Source organism: Ptychodera flava, chromosome 9 (genome assembly GCF_041260155.1).
Source record: "Ptychodera flava strain L36383 chromosome 9, AS_Pfla_20210202, whole genome shotgun sequence".
NCBI lineage: Eukaryota > Metazoa > Hemichordata > Enteropneusta > Ptychoderidae > Ptychodera > Ptychodera flava.
In genome coordinates, this window is record NC_091936.1 from 30,385,616 (window position 1) to 30,401,308 (window position 15,693).

The 15,693-nt window shown below is 37.3% G+C and overlaps 1 long non-coding RNA gene across 2 annotated transcripts in view; it reads left to right on the forward strand.

Moving 5' to 3' along the window:
• Nucleotides 1-15,241, forward strand: part of LOC139140626 (uncharacterized) — a 57,220-nt gene extending 41,979 nt beyond the window's left edge. The window contains exons 3-5 of one of the 2 annotated variants that reach the window (XR_011554031.1): nt 10,906-12,634; nt 13,677-13,755; nt 14,874-15,241. This is a non-coding gene — a long non-coding RNA (uncharacterized lncRNA). The remainder of the gene's footprint in view (nt 1-10,905; nt 12,635-13,676; nt 13,756-14,873) is intronic. The other variant, XR_011554032.1, reaches the window with a different exon arrangement.
• The last annotated feature ends 452 nt before the right edge of the window (nt 15,242-15,693 follow it).

Sequence of the window (15,693 nt, forward strand, 5' to 3'; positions counted from 1 at the left end):
GTGGGGGTCAAATGGAGTTGCCTATTAGGAAAGAAATAGGATTTGCAGGCATGGATCAGAGTCTATGAGTTTTTTAAAATTGGTCGGGGATGTGCTCCCAGAAGAACAGAGACTTTGGAAAGGCAATTATCAGAGTATTGTTTGAATACATTTCTGTTTTTGTGTTACAAATAATAGAATTGCATGAAAATGAAACTTGAAACTACTATGAGGTTTTGTGTTGTGATTAAAATTGACAGGTACGCTCAGCGCCCTGCTGAAGGAGAGTCTCTTGCCATAGATTCAATTGTCTCAGTCAAGTTTTGACTCTTCGGGAACAAGTGATAGACCAGTGTTTGTACACTCACTTACAGCTAATTTGCAAGCTAGGCCTTATAAAGGCACCGGTCTTGTTTTGTGTGATTGTGATTCTTGGCCCATTTCGGTCACAGAGTCATTTAGTGAAAAATCAGGAACAATTTTAGTCATATTCTTTCAGCCAAATACAAACGTGCAATTGGCTATCAGAAATGTTTAGTTCAGATATGTAATCAGCAGGTTAAGGGAAAAAAAACTGTCTTTGGAGACATTTAACTTTTCACCCCATTGTATTTAGGTTTAAAGTGAACTATAGAGAGTGAAACATTGGATGTAAATGTATTTGTGCCAGGGTTATGTATCCTGAGTTAGTGGAAATATGTGAAAATGGGTCAAATCTGCAGTAGATGTTTACCTGCTGTCATGCAAATGATATAAGAACTGAAAAACCTTGAGCAACTGGCTGGAGTTAAGTATACTCTAGAAGTCCTTTAATTGTTTCACACCACCAAGGGTTATAGTTTGTTAAAAATATTTTCACTTTATAGATTTCACATAAACTTTTACCTGCCCCTGAGTCTCTACAGTAACATATATGAACAAATTGTAAACTAATTTAGGCGGTATTTTACTCCGCAGTTTGACCAGCAAAATCATTAAGTGTAGAAACGGAGCAGATGCCCGTGTAATTGTCGCAATTAAGACACAGATTGACAGCGACAGACTATTGAGTCATCAGTTTATCACAATGCAATCAGTTCTCAGAGAACACATCGGTGGTCTGAATTCAATACAGCATTTCCAGAGAGAATATGGGTTAGGGAGGTATCGAAGGGCTGGCTGACAGCCCGTCTTTTACCGACGTCGACTCCATTGTTTGATGGACTGGTGCCCATCTACTGATGAATCCTATCATCGTAGCTTTTTTTTTCCATGGGCATAGCCAAGGGCGAGATGTGAACGTTGATATGTGGCATTAACTAGCGAGCCGGGGCAGAAACTGTGTTCTGAGTTGAAGTCCTCACCCGCTTAACAATAAAGGTCAAAGAAAGGTCAACTTCTTATATCGATCATTTAGCTTGGCAAGCTGACGAGAATTCCCCACTGAAAATTTTTCGAAGAAGCTCGTCAGTTCCAATCACTGCATGGTGTGTGTGTGTGTGTGTGTGTGTGTGTGTGTATCAGTACGGTGATTGTGACCAATATTTTTTTCCACAATGCATTCATCATCCACTATTAACTGACAGATCGAAATTTGTGTACGGTAATTACATATCTGAGAAAAAAAAAACAGTTCTAAGTTGTTTTGGCATCGTTAATATGTACTCAGACATTTCGTCACCATCGTTGATTAATTTATTTTATTCACTTATCTTTTGATTGACAGTCAACGATCATCTCACTCCGCGCATTGTTTGCAAATTGTCAAAATCTCTGATTCATGCGCATTTTACTTTAACTTTCACCCATCCCTCCCCCTCCTCACTCGAGCTCATGTCCGCCACCCTGCCACGTCAAAACAGATTTGCTGATGACTTCATCCTCGTAATTATTTAAAAGCCCGGCATTAACATGCCATCAGTCAATTTGATGACAAATTTGTTGCCAAAATTTTCTGACAAATGCACCCTAGCTGCATGCTATTGTGATTTGTCCGTAATCTCTCTTCCCCGCTTCCATTCTGTCCGCTGAGTAATGCTGTTTTTGTTCTCGTAAGTAAGCCCTCCATTACATCTGTTTGAAATCTCAATAGATTCATTTTCTTTGCTAAATAGTGCCGCGAGTAAGCTCCTCTCCCTGGTGAATTCAAACTACTTTTCCAACAGTTACACTCTACTGCTTTTCCCTTTGATAACAAAAAAAGTCCCCTTCCCAGACATCGGATTCATTAGGTTCCTTCAGCTTTTGTGTATAACAGTGTGACTGAATTCACAAAAAAAGGGAAAGTGTACATTGTACAGATGTACATGTTGGTGGAAATGAAAAAATACGATCCGTTTGGATATCAGGAACGTTTGAAAACATGATTTCATGTTTCCTGTAGGAGAGATGATATTCTCTCGTTGTTCAGTGCTTTATGAAAAATGCATTGTTCAAATAATGTACACACACATCAGTACATAGCTGCAGGTATAGTTTAGTCATACAAATATTAAATGTCTGCAGAGAACCAACTTATATAAGGCAAAAAAAACCCCACTAATTCTGGTCCTTGACATTCAGCAAAAGTGATGCAACGACGGGGTTTTCTTTTTTTTTTTTTCTTTTTTTCCCCCTTTCTGTTTTTTTTATTCCTAACAATGCTGGTTTGGCACTATTGATGCAACAGTTATTGTCTTTTATCACTGGCTGCATAATACTTCTGTTTTCTTTATAGCATTTTTGGACATGCAAACAGGGATACCAAGGATAGCTGTAATCATGAGTATGTATAACCCCAAAAAAGACATCATGCGCAGGCTCTGAAATGACGCGCACGGTGACCAGAAACGATCTTTCTTTTTTTTGGCCTGAGAGTAGTTAACATTCTGCCTAAATAACAAAGATTGAATATTAAAATTCGGCTTGTCTTAATTTCAAAATATTATGAAAAAGCTATAGAAGAATTTTTTCTGTCTCATATGATACACTTTTGACTCATTTCTTTGTCTGAGAGCGGCTGATTGTTAGAATAACGTGGTAGAGCTAGAGTTTTATAAGCAGAGCACTGGACGAAACAATTAGTTATTCATTTAATCTGAAGCAATGATCCAATTCTCTGATGGACACATCCTCCAAACACCGTAAGTTGCAACGGATTTTAACATGCTTCACCTGTTTTTACTCTCAGCAAGGGAGAACGACAACTGTAACAGTTATAATTTTGCATCCACTAAAAATTGACCGGAGGGTGGGTACAATGGAATTGAGCCAGAGGAGTTTGAAAGGAAGTGAGAACACCGAAAAAACTTAACGCCAGGAGGTTGTCTGAAATATCAGAAATATGATATTGTACCTGGAAGCTGTTGAACAGATACTTATCCATACAACGGGAAGTCCCGGAGGACCCTGAATGAGGATTTTGAGAGAATTACACGTAGTAAGACGATTATATGAAAGTTTAATAGATTAAAATTATGACTGCTGGGAGTTTTGCCAAACGTCGGTCGATTCTCAATTGCGATTCTTAGTAGGATATTTCCTTTGTTATGGTGTTTGTTGCTCTGGTGGAAAGATTTCTACCAGGATTTGTCATCACATATTTGATATGAATTGTACTGTCTATATGGAGCAGCTAGTGTGATCGGTTCAGTACTTTTTGCAGTGTCACTGCACATCAGCCAGGAGCATGTGTTATCATTTTTCCAACTGTGAACAAAAGGGCTCACTTTTGCTACAATCTGATGTTGCCATGGTAACAACTTTTGCTAAAAGAGGTTTATTTGAGGACATAAGAAAACACGTTTATCCATGGCTCCCCATTTCCCCCGGTGACTCCATCAACAATACCAGTAAATGCAACATTGCATGTCCAATGCAGTTCGTATGAGGAGAGAAGGGCAATTTCTATCCTAACAATTTCCTTTAGGTTGTGTTTCTTTGCCATCAGCTTAGCCTCACACTCTTTTAATGTATATACTCATTTGCATATAGTTTTATCATTTTATCAAAAGGAAGTCCCCCGAAGCCACATGAGAGTTTGGGCAAAGGGGAGGACGGGAGTGTCCCTGATAAAAATCAACCATGGCAATTGAAAGACTATCATGAGACGGATCATGGGCTTTTGATGTCCTGCAATAATAATCAAATGAAGTGACAGAAAAAAATATTGGAGGCAACAGCAGCCTAGATAAACTTTTATCTTTCATATTTTATCACAGGCATAAAGTTCAGGCTAATGTACGTGTTGCCCTGTCTGCGAATGTATTTGCTTACAGTGGTTTGTGTTGAACCATTGTCAATATAGGAACTATAGACATACTGTCTAAATTGAGGAGTTGCCAACACTGTCAGGTGTAATTTTCATCTAGGCAGTTTATTGGTCTATGACAAAGAAATCAACTCATCGACAGTTGAAACATTGTGTGGAAGGAGATAGCCAGTAGTCAAAACAACACCACAAATCCACACATATCCCGCTCAGAACGCATCCTTTGCAAGCGTTATTTGTGTGGATCAGGTAATGTTGTTCTGGCAACATCTGACCTCCTTCCTCACAATGTTTCAACTTTCACAGAGTTGATTTCTTTGTGATCGACTAATATTACCGCTAGACTATAGTTACACCTATATACAGTGCTTGCTACTCCTCAATTTAGACAGTGTCTCTAGTTGTCGTATTGACAACAGTTCAAAGCAAACCACTGTATTCATTCTCTGAAAGATACTTGCATTGTGGCATAACACTGATGCTGAGGTACATCAGGCAGTGTTGATATATGTTTCAACAGAATTCACATCCAGACTTTCAGAATCTGAATACGATTCATAATGTAAAATTGCCGACAACAAACCAGCCCCAGCAGTATTCACTTTTATCTGCCAGTTTCTACTTGATTTGTGTAGATATGAAAAAATCCTTGAACAATCTTGCCTGCATCAGATTCTGTTTGGCGCTGTTTCATAAATTCAAGGCCTGGCTGCGTATATAATAAAAAACTAATCTTTTCATGGGATGGCAAATGAAATGTTCATTAGATTTGAATTTCATATGACGATGAGGGGAGATAAGTTTCCTTTTTTTCCTCCGTACTCTATCAACCAAAGTGGAAAAGAATTCGTGCTTGAGTGCAGGGAAGCAACTATTGCATATCAGAATAATTATCTGTGCATGCAATTTGCAAAATTGGCTATGGAAACTCTATATCCCAACTTACATATCATTTTGATATGGAAAAGGGCATTGGAATTTATAACATAGCCATTTTGTAAAATGTAACTGCCGCGGATTTGATGCACATGCAGGTTCCTAATTTTCTAAATGTTACAGTCACATTGGAACACTGCAACCAAAGTATATTCCTAAATTGTTATTTTTTAAACATGATTAGTTATATTAATTACTCTGTGCAAGCAATAAGAGAATGTACATTCGCTCCTCATGACGTCCCTGTTGCAAGAGATTATCAATGGTACATACCGCATATAAGCGGACGACTCACGTGTCAGGTCTGCACATGAGAACAAAGTCAGACAAATTTATTCTGTGTTGCACGGCGGTCTGCCAGAGGGGCGCGCAGAGACAGATACTATCAATGGCAGAGAAGTCAGTGTCCTTTCCGTTCATCCGTAACTACGGTAATAGCCTGCCAGGCTGCATGCACTTTCTCCCCTTTAACCTTTTCACTTCCATTCTGCAGTGTACTAGTCCAGCTTTGACATACAAAACAATAGCATTGGGCTATACCATTAGGTTGAGGAGGTTAATTTAAAAAGGCTGGAAGTTTGCACAATATTGCAAAATATATTTGACTGATAAAATTAATTACATTATACAACTAAAAATTAATTTCCTGTTATCTTTATGTGAAGTCTTGTTTGCAAAATTTTGTCATCAACTCAAGAAACATGATCTGGTGTTCAAATGAATCTTGCTTCCATAATATGTACAGAGTGTCTTAACAGAGTACATCTAAATTTCATGTACGTGGTATAATAAATACACTGACAATTTGCAGCATTGTCACAGGTTTGAGGTCTGTCCCAACAACCAAGGTCATGGGTCCCTTGCTGCTGTTTTTGACCCAATGTTACCTACAAAGCAGGCTGAAATATAAATCATAGTGTATTGACTATATAAGCTTTCTTCAGGACATCCATAGTGATTCTTTTTGAATGATCCACACAGGTCACTTGAAAATTTGAAACAAGAGCATATGCCAGCCAGATAAATAATGTTGGTTTTACGAATTTAACAAGATTGAATAGATTGCAATCAACATGTAAATTCTGTGCTTCAGAAATTGTTTGTAATTTCTAGATTTCTAGTATAGATTACTAGAAAATGTGCATCCTGCTAAACTGAGCAAATAAATTTTTCATTTTTCGTATCTTTTATATTTTGCAGCTTTGGCAGCTTTATAGTCATATGCAATTTTGAACGTTACATAATGCTATATCTAAATTGCTCTGCTCAACAAAAGTGAACAATTTGAGATACACAACTCTACTTGTGAAAGGGAAAATATAGGTACACGTGTTTACTGTATGTTTATTGTATGTTGGTGCCAATTGTTACCTATTGATGTTCCTACATTGAGAGCATAATGTTACCATACATTTACCGGTCATAACAGTGCATAATAACTACTAGACTTGTGAAACTATTGATGACAGTGGGGTCTGATTCGTCTTGTGAGATAGGAAGCAATACCATGGGTTTCATTACACACTGAAACTCAATGTTGAGGCAATGTTTGACAAGTACATTATGAAAATTCACATTTTGCTTTCGGGTTGGGGCAGATTATTTCTTTTGCTATTCCGCACAGAAGTATTAACCTTTAGTGTATTCAACACCTACACCTCTAATTATTTTTATAAATGATATTTCATGGTTTTTCTAATCTCAATGAACTGTTAATCTTACATAACCAAAGTTTTGTCTATCTGTGCTATTGTTCAGTTGTTGACCTTAGTGTATTTGTGTTCTCGTAGGATTTTATTATGTGTCAATAAGATAACAGAATAAGTTTTGTAATAATAAGTACTGTTTCTCCCTCCCAATTTTTCATTGATTACACAAGCTTCATAGCAAACTACTTGTGGTGTTTAACTCTTCCGTTCATGCTTAGCAAATAAGTCTCTTGGTCAATATAACTACATCAGTGAAGAGTGCCCAATATGCCACGTACAGTGTTTTCCACTACATCTTGTTTAGTTCAGAGGGTCACAATCACGGCTATAGATAGCTGCCTGTGACAGTTTATATTTGCTGTTAAAAAAGATGTAATGTGGGACAAAAACATTCAGAAATAACTTGTCGTGCATTTATTGATATCGATATTGATTATGTACATTTTCCATTTTTTCTTGTGATTCGTGAGGAATTTGAATGCCAGCTGAAGAACGGAGATACTGTATCCCGGGAAAAAGGAATTTTTAAAGTTGGAGAATGACACACTATACTGCTATCAGCTCATTAGTTTTTGAGATACAGGGCTACACTGGATTTGTGCAGTCAATTATCGAAAATTATCCTTCAATGTTGCCTCAATTTGTAGTAATGTCTGCAAAAAACTCAGTTCATCTCTCAGTGATTTGCAGTGGTCTTGATAGATCTATGTAAGCCAATTGCAGTCACCAGCAAGAACATACATTGACATAGGAAGAACATACAACAAATTAAGTGGGAAATAATTGCGTTAATCCCGCATCCTCCTCCCATCTCGGCAATCGTTGAGTAATCAATTATGGATTCATTTATACCCATTATGGGGTTTGTCAGAGATAGTGATTTTGAGTTGTAATGGGCCAGATGTTTTTGAATATACTTCTACACGTAACTGTGAATCACGTCTTATCCCAAATTGATGGCTTAAATTTAGATTTACTTCTGGGGTACACAAGAGAAAAAAAAGGAAGAAAGAAAATTCTCTGTGGTAGAAAAAGCTCAGCTGTTTTTGACAAGTCTAGATTTTTGGTCTTTGTGGAACTGTTTGGCAAAGTGAAGGCTGGGATATAAGAATCTTATTCACGCTTGAGCAGATGCGTTATGAATCATCATGATAAATTGGAATTCCTGTTAATCCTTGAAAATTATCAAACGATTACTTTCACGCATGTGCACATACATTGTCTCTCCCCCCTCCCCCCCTCGCATTTTCCTTCAGCTTAATGCAAACTTTGATGTAAATCTCCCATTGTTTTGCTTTATCGCTGTGAGATGAAAGAACAAAAGTCTGATCCACGGAACAAATTGCTGATTAAAACTTAAAAGGTGAATTTATATTGCATTATTAACCTCTCAAACAAAGGCTTGCCTGTCAGCTTACAAGTCGTTCGAGACGGTTTTGCTCAATCATATGAAATATCGCAGCAGAAATCTTGAAAATGCTGCTTATGCGATGATCAAGATTACAAAAATAAATGTTGTATGGGTTACCATTTTATAAGGAATAATTCTCTTTTCTACTTTTGTGGAAGGACAAAGTACTTTTCAATTATTTACAAATGAGACTTTTTAGAAATGCATAATTTAAACCTAGCTTTTGAAGGAGTTGCTGTACATTGAACTCCGAAATCCACGTGCAAAAGATCCTGTATTGGGAATCTCGGAGAGTGTCAGGGAGGCGTAAATACAGCTATTTACGTCAGACATACGGAGCCAGTATTAAATCCAGAAGGATATGAACCACATTAACGTGTGATTCAAGGACATTATATCACTTTCATGCGCGTCTCTGTGATCCAATGTCATGCTAATGTCAAACTTTATGCTGTATATTTCAACTGAGACATTTATGCTGAGAGTGAATTTTCTATGCTGTTTTCAGTCTGTTGGGAGAAGCTAGGTTTGGTCTACCATTAATTGTGAGAATGTATCTTTAAATTTCCAAATTGACTATGAATCGGCAAAAATATAAAACGTTAGTTTTAGTACATATATGTACAACTGTTACAAACATTGCCTGACCTCAAGGTCATTGTGCATGAGTGTACAGTGTTTATAAGTTGTACAGAAAAAAAAAAGGCATTGTCATTATTGCTTGACGCAGCAAGTTTCAGGTTCAATGAAAGCTGTTGTACGCAGTACATTACACGCAACATTACCGATGAAGAGTATTGGTACACAGTATTACAACCACAATGTTGACATTCCCTTTACTGTCTAAATATTTGTGGTTGCAATACCCTCAGGGGTGAAATACCGTATTTGACCTTGTACAAATACTATCTATATTGACCTTGTACAAATACTATCTATATCTCCTCATGTATTTACCGATACTTTGAAGATATAAGCACCATCAAGCCCAGTGTGCCCCCTCTCATTTTTATAATTTTTAACTCATTCTGTCAATTTTAAAAACTTCTTGGAATTTGCTTGTCACTCCTGCGCTCTGTTATATACCGTGGACGTGAAGTTTTGTCAAAAATACTGAAAGAGAATGCTCTTGAATCATTGGTGCATCAAACTTTGTCCCAGTAAACTCTCCACAGACCACACGTTTGTCTTCTCTTTCACACATGCAGTGTTTTTCCTTCCTCCCATGCACACCGTATACTTAGAATCCCAAAATGCAAAATATTATAATCTAGCTTCTTTATCCATCAGAAGGCAAATTTTACCCTCTGACATAATTGGTAAAGACAGAGGCAAAAGACATGAAATGTTGGAAAAAAATAATTTGGATGTTGAGTTTTATGTTTATAATTCTCTCGCTATGATTGAAAATTCCCTATGGTATGAATTTTGCATGATGTATGTGTGTCATTGCTGCTTTTGGTTGATTCATCTTCGATGCATTAGGTGATTAGATATGAATTTTTTAGTGAGACGATGCACGTGTCTTTGAAGTGAATCCAAAAGTATTCAGCCTGCGATACAAAAAGATGCCCGCAAGAGAAAATGATGAGCCGTTTTCTTTAAAATTCCCTCGTCAATTCTGACCACTTTTATGTTTCCAAAGGGGGAAAGTTGGTGTTTGTTCGAGTGTTTGTATCTGTACACAGCAGAATTCTGGATCAAGATATGAAATTACCAAGGTTACCCTGATGCATCTAGGCTATTGTGAAAGCTAGACTACAGCTTTCTTCCATTAACTATCATTATTCCGAACATCTCCGCAAGAAAAGCCCTCTCATCCATTCCCATCCCGTCTCAAAGACAGCGCCGGTTCCTTGAGAAGGTGGCTGCATGACTGTTGCATCTCAGACAGAACTTTCCGAGTCTGGCAATATAAATGAAGGCAACTTATTGGCATCTTGCTTTCCATTGACAGGGATTTGACAATTAGTACAGCCGTTCTGGGTGAAAACAAAGGTAATTTTCCGAGTCGTATCTGAAACGAGGCAGGCTTGCTCTTCACCACTTCCTGGCTGTCACAATCCCTGAAGGTTTAGGTCTACATGCATCCACAAGACTGTCCGAGCTGTCACTCAAATCATCACAAACTAATACACGGAATTTGCACAAAGTTCAGACTAATTAGATCTCTCTCTCTCATTTTCTGTATTTTTTTTCTCTTTTTACATGCACTTTCCTTTCAGACTCTGAGTCATAGCTGCAGATACAGTGTAGTTTAGACGACACAATTACGTCCAATTTGTACTCGTTGCTCGTAATCTCAGAATTCAATGCAGACAAGATGGCACGCTGTGAATTCTACAGGTCGCGATAAAGTCTCTCACACCCATTGTGTAATCACGGGGGAGCAAGTCCATTCAAATTCAAATACAGCATTTGTCAGCTAGTTGTCCCTAACACACAAGGGGAGATATCTGCCTTCAAATGAAAGGAAAGTAAAGCCGCATGTCCTCATAATTATATGCGTGAAAGTTCAGAGCGGTAAAGCTTGACTAATTGGAGCATTGTGGTCAGCACCGTGGTGTCCATTTCATATGCACCACATAGCAACAATAATTGCAGGTTTACATTAAAATGGAGATCGATAATTTTCCACACAGTTTGGGAGAGGGGACAGTACAGATACACAGGACTAATGGCACCCTGGTTTGTACTGCAGGAACAGAATGATCACCAGGCCCCATTAGACGGATACACTGCAAGGCTTCCAACTCACGTAATTGTATCCTTTTATCTCCATGGGCACCAGCTTCTTCGAAGAAATACATCATCAAAGAAGTCATATTTAGTCCCTTTTCCTCCATCTTGAAAATATATATCAAAAGATGTTTTCTGTCTTTGGTGCTGTTACTTTGGTAATTTTTTCACCATCCATGTCAAGAGTAGATCTGAATTCCAACTTCGAAGTATTTGCTGTTTCCTTGCAGATCTGTCCCTTAACAGCACAATATCGGTTTATTCCCTATTACATGTATTTTCAATTGTAAGGTTATCATATGGTTGGCCTAAAATCGGAGATTACCTGAGGTAAAAAAAGTGTGCAGCACTGTCAAGTTCATCTGTTTTTATTTTAGTTCTCATTCTTTTGTACACTGGTAAAGGTTTATGACCATTGACGTCCAGATTTGTATAATGTGCATGCATTTTAAGAAAGTTCATATCAAAGTGTTTGCTGGCTTAATTTGCATGATAGAAATGACTTGATACATAGTTCAATGCAAGTGTTCCAATATCCTATTCTGGATGAGGCAAAATTAAAAACATGGGAAAAAAGCCAAACCCAGCGTATAAAAGAACATTCATGTATATCAAAAATAAACAAAAATATAAAACAAACAGTCGAGGTAAATGTATTAAACTTTTGTGTAAAATTACCATTCATTGCAAAGCATTCTACATTCTTATTATAGTAAAAAATGCCCTTCATATGTGTCCTCTGATTGTAATATGTGAACGGTTGCAATATGCAATGATTTGAAACTATTGTTTGAATATCTATGCCAATTATATGAACACCAGTAACCAGTGAAAAACAATAAACACTTAAGGATATTAAAAGCTGTCAGTGATGCTTGTAGAATACCTCCATTTTAACCATTGGAAAGAAAGAACAGGATTTTTCGGGGGACATTTTGGTCATATTACCTGTACATTTTCTACAATTTTCACAAATAAAACTGAAATTTGCCACTGCACACTTTTTGTGAGTTTCCACAGAACGTTGAAAGATGAAGAATTCAGCGCATACCATTGTCATAACTGTTCCAAGGCCACATCAATCGGGGGCGTTCATTGTCACTCCCTCTATAGGCCAATAAATTTGGGAAATGAGGGGTTGTTTTACGGGCTTCCTCCATTGGACAATTTATCATACATTACCCAAAGGCACTGACACCACACCTCTTTAATTACAGACATGAAATTACTAAAATAGGAAATTTGTTACCGTATCATTCACTATCCCACTGGGAGGCCAGAAAATTTCTGATCGATAACAGTTTCCAATTAGCACGACATTTAGTTTCACCTTCCTTGCATTCCATCATTTTATTAGTCACCAAACTATTGGGAAATTAATTTTTTATTTTATTTTTTTTACTAACACTTTGGGAATTGCGACTGTGGATGCTCCGGTTTTGATTAGCGATTCCACATGCATCTATCTCACCCAGTTTTGATGGTACATGGTATTGATATGTGAGATTGTGAACACCATCTCCATGACAGCAAATTTTTCAGCCCGTACGCCAGGATCTCAATGGCAAACTAGACAACTGCAACGTCGTATGAGCTGACTTTTTTCCCCATCTGTACAAATGAACCAATAAGGTAATATAGTACTTCTGCGAGACTTTATCAGCGGACAACAAGAAGAAGCCATACATGTGAATGACAGAAGCCGTGCAGTCAGTAGCGAATTGGTTCCATTACAGATGTAACCCTACACAACCCAATTACCAGTACCACTCACTCATGAAAGCAAAACCTGAGGTGCTCAAATGATGTGAAAAAAATTTCATTTGATGGGCATATTTCTATTGAAAATTTCTCATTTTTTCTAGTATCTTTAATTTCTAATGATTCCACCTTGGCTGATTGCTCAACTTGGAGAAGCATATTTGAGCACATTGAAACCTTTTTTTGGCCGCCAACAAATTAATTTGCATCCATATATGGACTGACAGACAAATTGCACAGTCCAACTAATTAGCACTCAGAGTGACAAAAAGATTTAGTGATAGTGAAAAATGTGATGGCAACTCCTCCTGGGAGTGTCTCCTGTTTAACAATTTCATTAGATTGTCTCAATTGTGTTGAAGGAGGTGTACAATTTATTGTTTCTCATAAACTTGATCATCTGTCAAATTCCCAATTTCATTTTTTTAATTTGTTCACCAAAAGATGTGGTTAACAGTTTTATTATAGGAAAGGCACATGCTAACGTGATAAAAAGCTGGAGAGTTTGTAGATTTCCGGGTGATTGAGACTGCACATTGGGTTGTAATATTTGAAATTGATATGACACCTCGTAAAATTCCATCAGCAACTCATTGGCTTATATGCATCCCAGGGTGGATGCAGAACGTCAGAAATTTTCAGAACTTGAGAAGTTGTGAAATGTGATTAGGATGACTGACAGCATGGTTCTAACTGTCTTCTGGCAATGTGTTATCAATTCTTAAGGTGATCAGAATTCAGTATCTGACAACTGTTTTCTTTTTTAATATAGATTACAGTGGCTTGAGACTGATAATCATGTATCTTTGGTGTACGGCCAACATCTTGCGAATTAATTGCCTATGGGTGATATGATTCCCATGGTATTGCAAGTTATTAAAACTAGCTATTCTTTCTTCTTTAAATTTGACAGATATGACACTTATCGCGGGTGAAGGAATGACTAAATGTCAACTTTTCAAGGTGACGAGTTCTTACATTAATGTCGACATGTAACTACTATGATGATTTTTTGAGGGCACGCATGCACCCGTCTTGTTTCAGAAACCTGCCTCTAGATGGCGCTCTTGCACACTCTGGTGTCCCGTTCTTCTCAACATTCAACATTACAGTTCGATGAATGTAAAGTATACCTTGCATGGCGAGACAAATTTCAGTCACTCTCAAGAGATCACCCATAATACTGGTTCTTGATTGTCCCAGTATTTCAAAAAGTCCTTCTGCTGTCAGTTAAGAGCTCCACGCTGACTTGAAGTCTATATTCCCGAACGATGTTTGTACATGTCAGTTTAAAGCAATGAATCTATTACATGGCATTTTGCCATGGAACAACATGCAAGGGAACAAAATGTTTACAACGTTATTTCAAAGTCTTACAGAGATCAATATTTTTTAACCATGGATGCCACCCATATCATTTATGTTAGTGTAATACATAGCAACTCTTCATTGTGTCTGTTTCGCATAGAATAAATCTTGGCTGAAGAAAATTTAAAAAAGGATGTGCTAGGATACTGTTGTCTAGGAGACAAAGCCTGGCCATTGTAGTCACTAAGCGAACAGGATTGCATGTCAGAAAGAGAAGAGGTATAGGCCGATTAATTAGAGGTTGGAGCAGGATACTTGTTCATTCAAGATGATCCAGCAGGAAACAGAAAGTAGCTTTGTAAGATCGGATCTGTGAGCTGATGATTTGAAATTCAATATGAATCTTAATCCTATAGTTACAGCATGAATATGATGACAAAACCGTGGAGGGACCGTTAATCTGGAATACTTCATGTTCAGCCTGATACTATGCATATACATGTATGTGATATCAGTCACGGCTGTCTGTTCAGTGTTATTTCATGTTCAGTTTTTTTTACATTTATTCAGCAGTTGTCATGTCAATGTGATAAAATTTCTATTATGCTGTCTTATTGTTTTCTTGATATTGCATTGCTGAAAAATGGATTATTTTCAAATGTAATCATTAGTAATCATGTGCAGATTTTAGTGTAAATTTTATGAATGCTGTTAATGATTCTGTTCTACATAATGAGGTTATTATATGTATAAAGTATGATAATGCTAAAATTACAAAATTTGTCATTTATTTCTTTTCCAGTTGATCTGGACTTGCTTTGAGCTTCTTCAGTACCTTTGGCCATTGTACATTGGACTCAAAATTGTATATCCATCAAGAACCCAGCGAAACTTGATAAAAAATTCCCAAGCCCACAGTATATGAAGTTTAGATGAGGATTCGGTAAACTGCAGGAAACGTCTTGTAACTTCATGGAAGCCAAATCTTGTCCTTGAAGACAATAACGACAACCAAAGGAAAGAAAATTTGCCAGCTTTTATGAAGCAAGCAGCGCTTTATCTTTGCGGTGAAGAGATTTAATGTCTTAATTTGTTAACCATGCGATACTGTAAACCATGATAGGTTTGATTTTAACCTGTAAATATTAAATTCAGTATTTACACATTGTGTGTACCGAGCCACCAGTTCAATGACTTCAGGTATTCCTTGGAGACGCTGAGGTGAACACGGCACTATTTACTTTACGATTACTCACGGTGCATTGACTGCTAAAAGTCATCATAACATGGGGAGTTCAAACAGTCAGACTCCAAGAAAACTGTAGGGTAAATGATCTCACATTTCAGAAAGTGACTAACTCTTCTAGACGGCTCAGTTAACATAGTATTTGCGGTGATTGACAGACATGTCATGAAAATTTTTCTCATCGGGTTTCCATTTCAGAGTTTAATAGCGAAGGACCCAATAGAATTGAAGATTTTATACAACAAACACTAATTACAAATTTACATCAGACACTTTTCTGAATGAACAGACGAGAGCAGACAGTTGTTTAGTTTAGAAAAATTAACTTAGTTGTCTTTGAGAACTTGCTGCTTGCTGGCAATATTCAGAGGGAGTG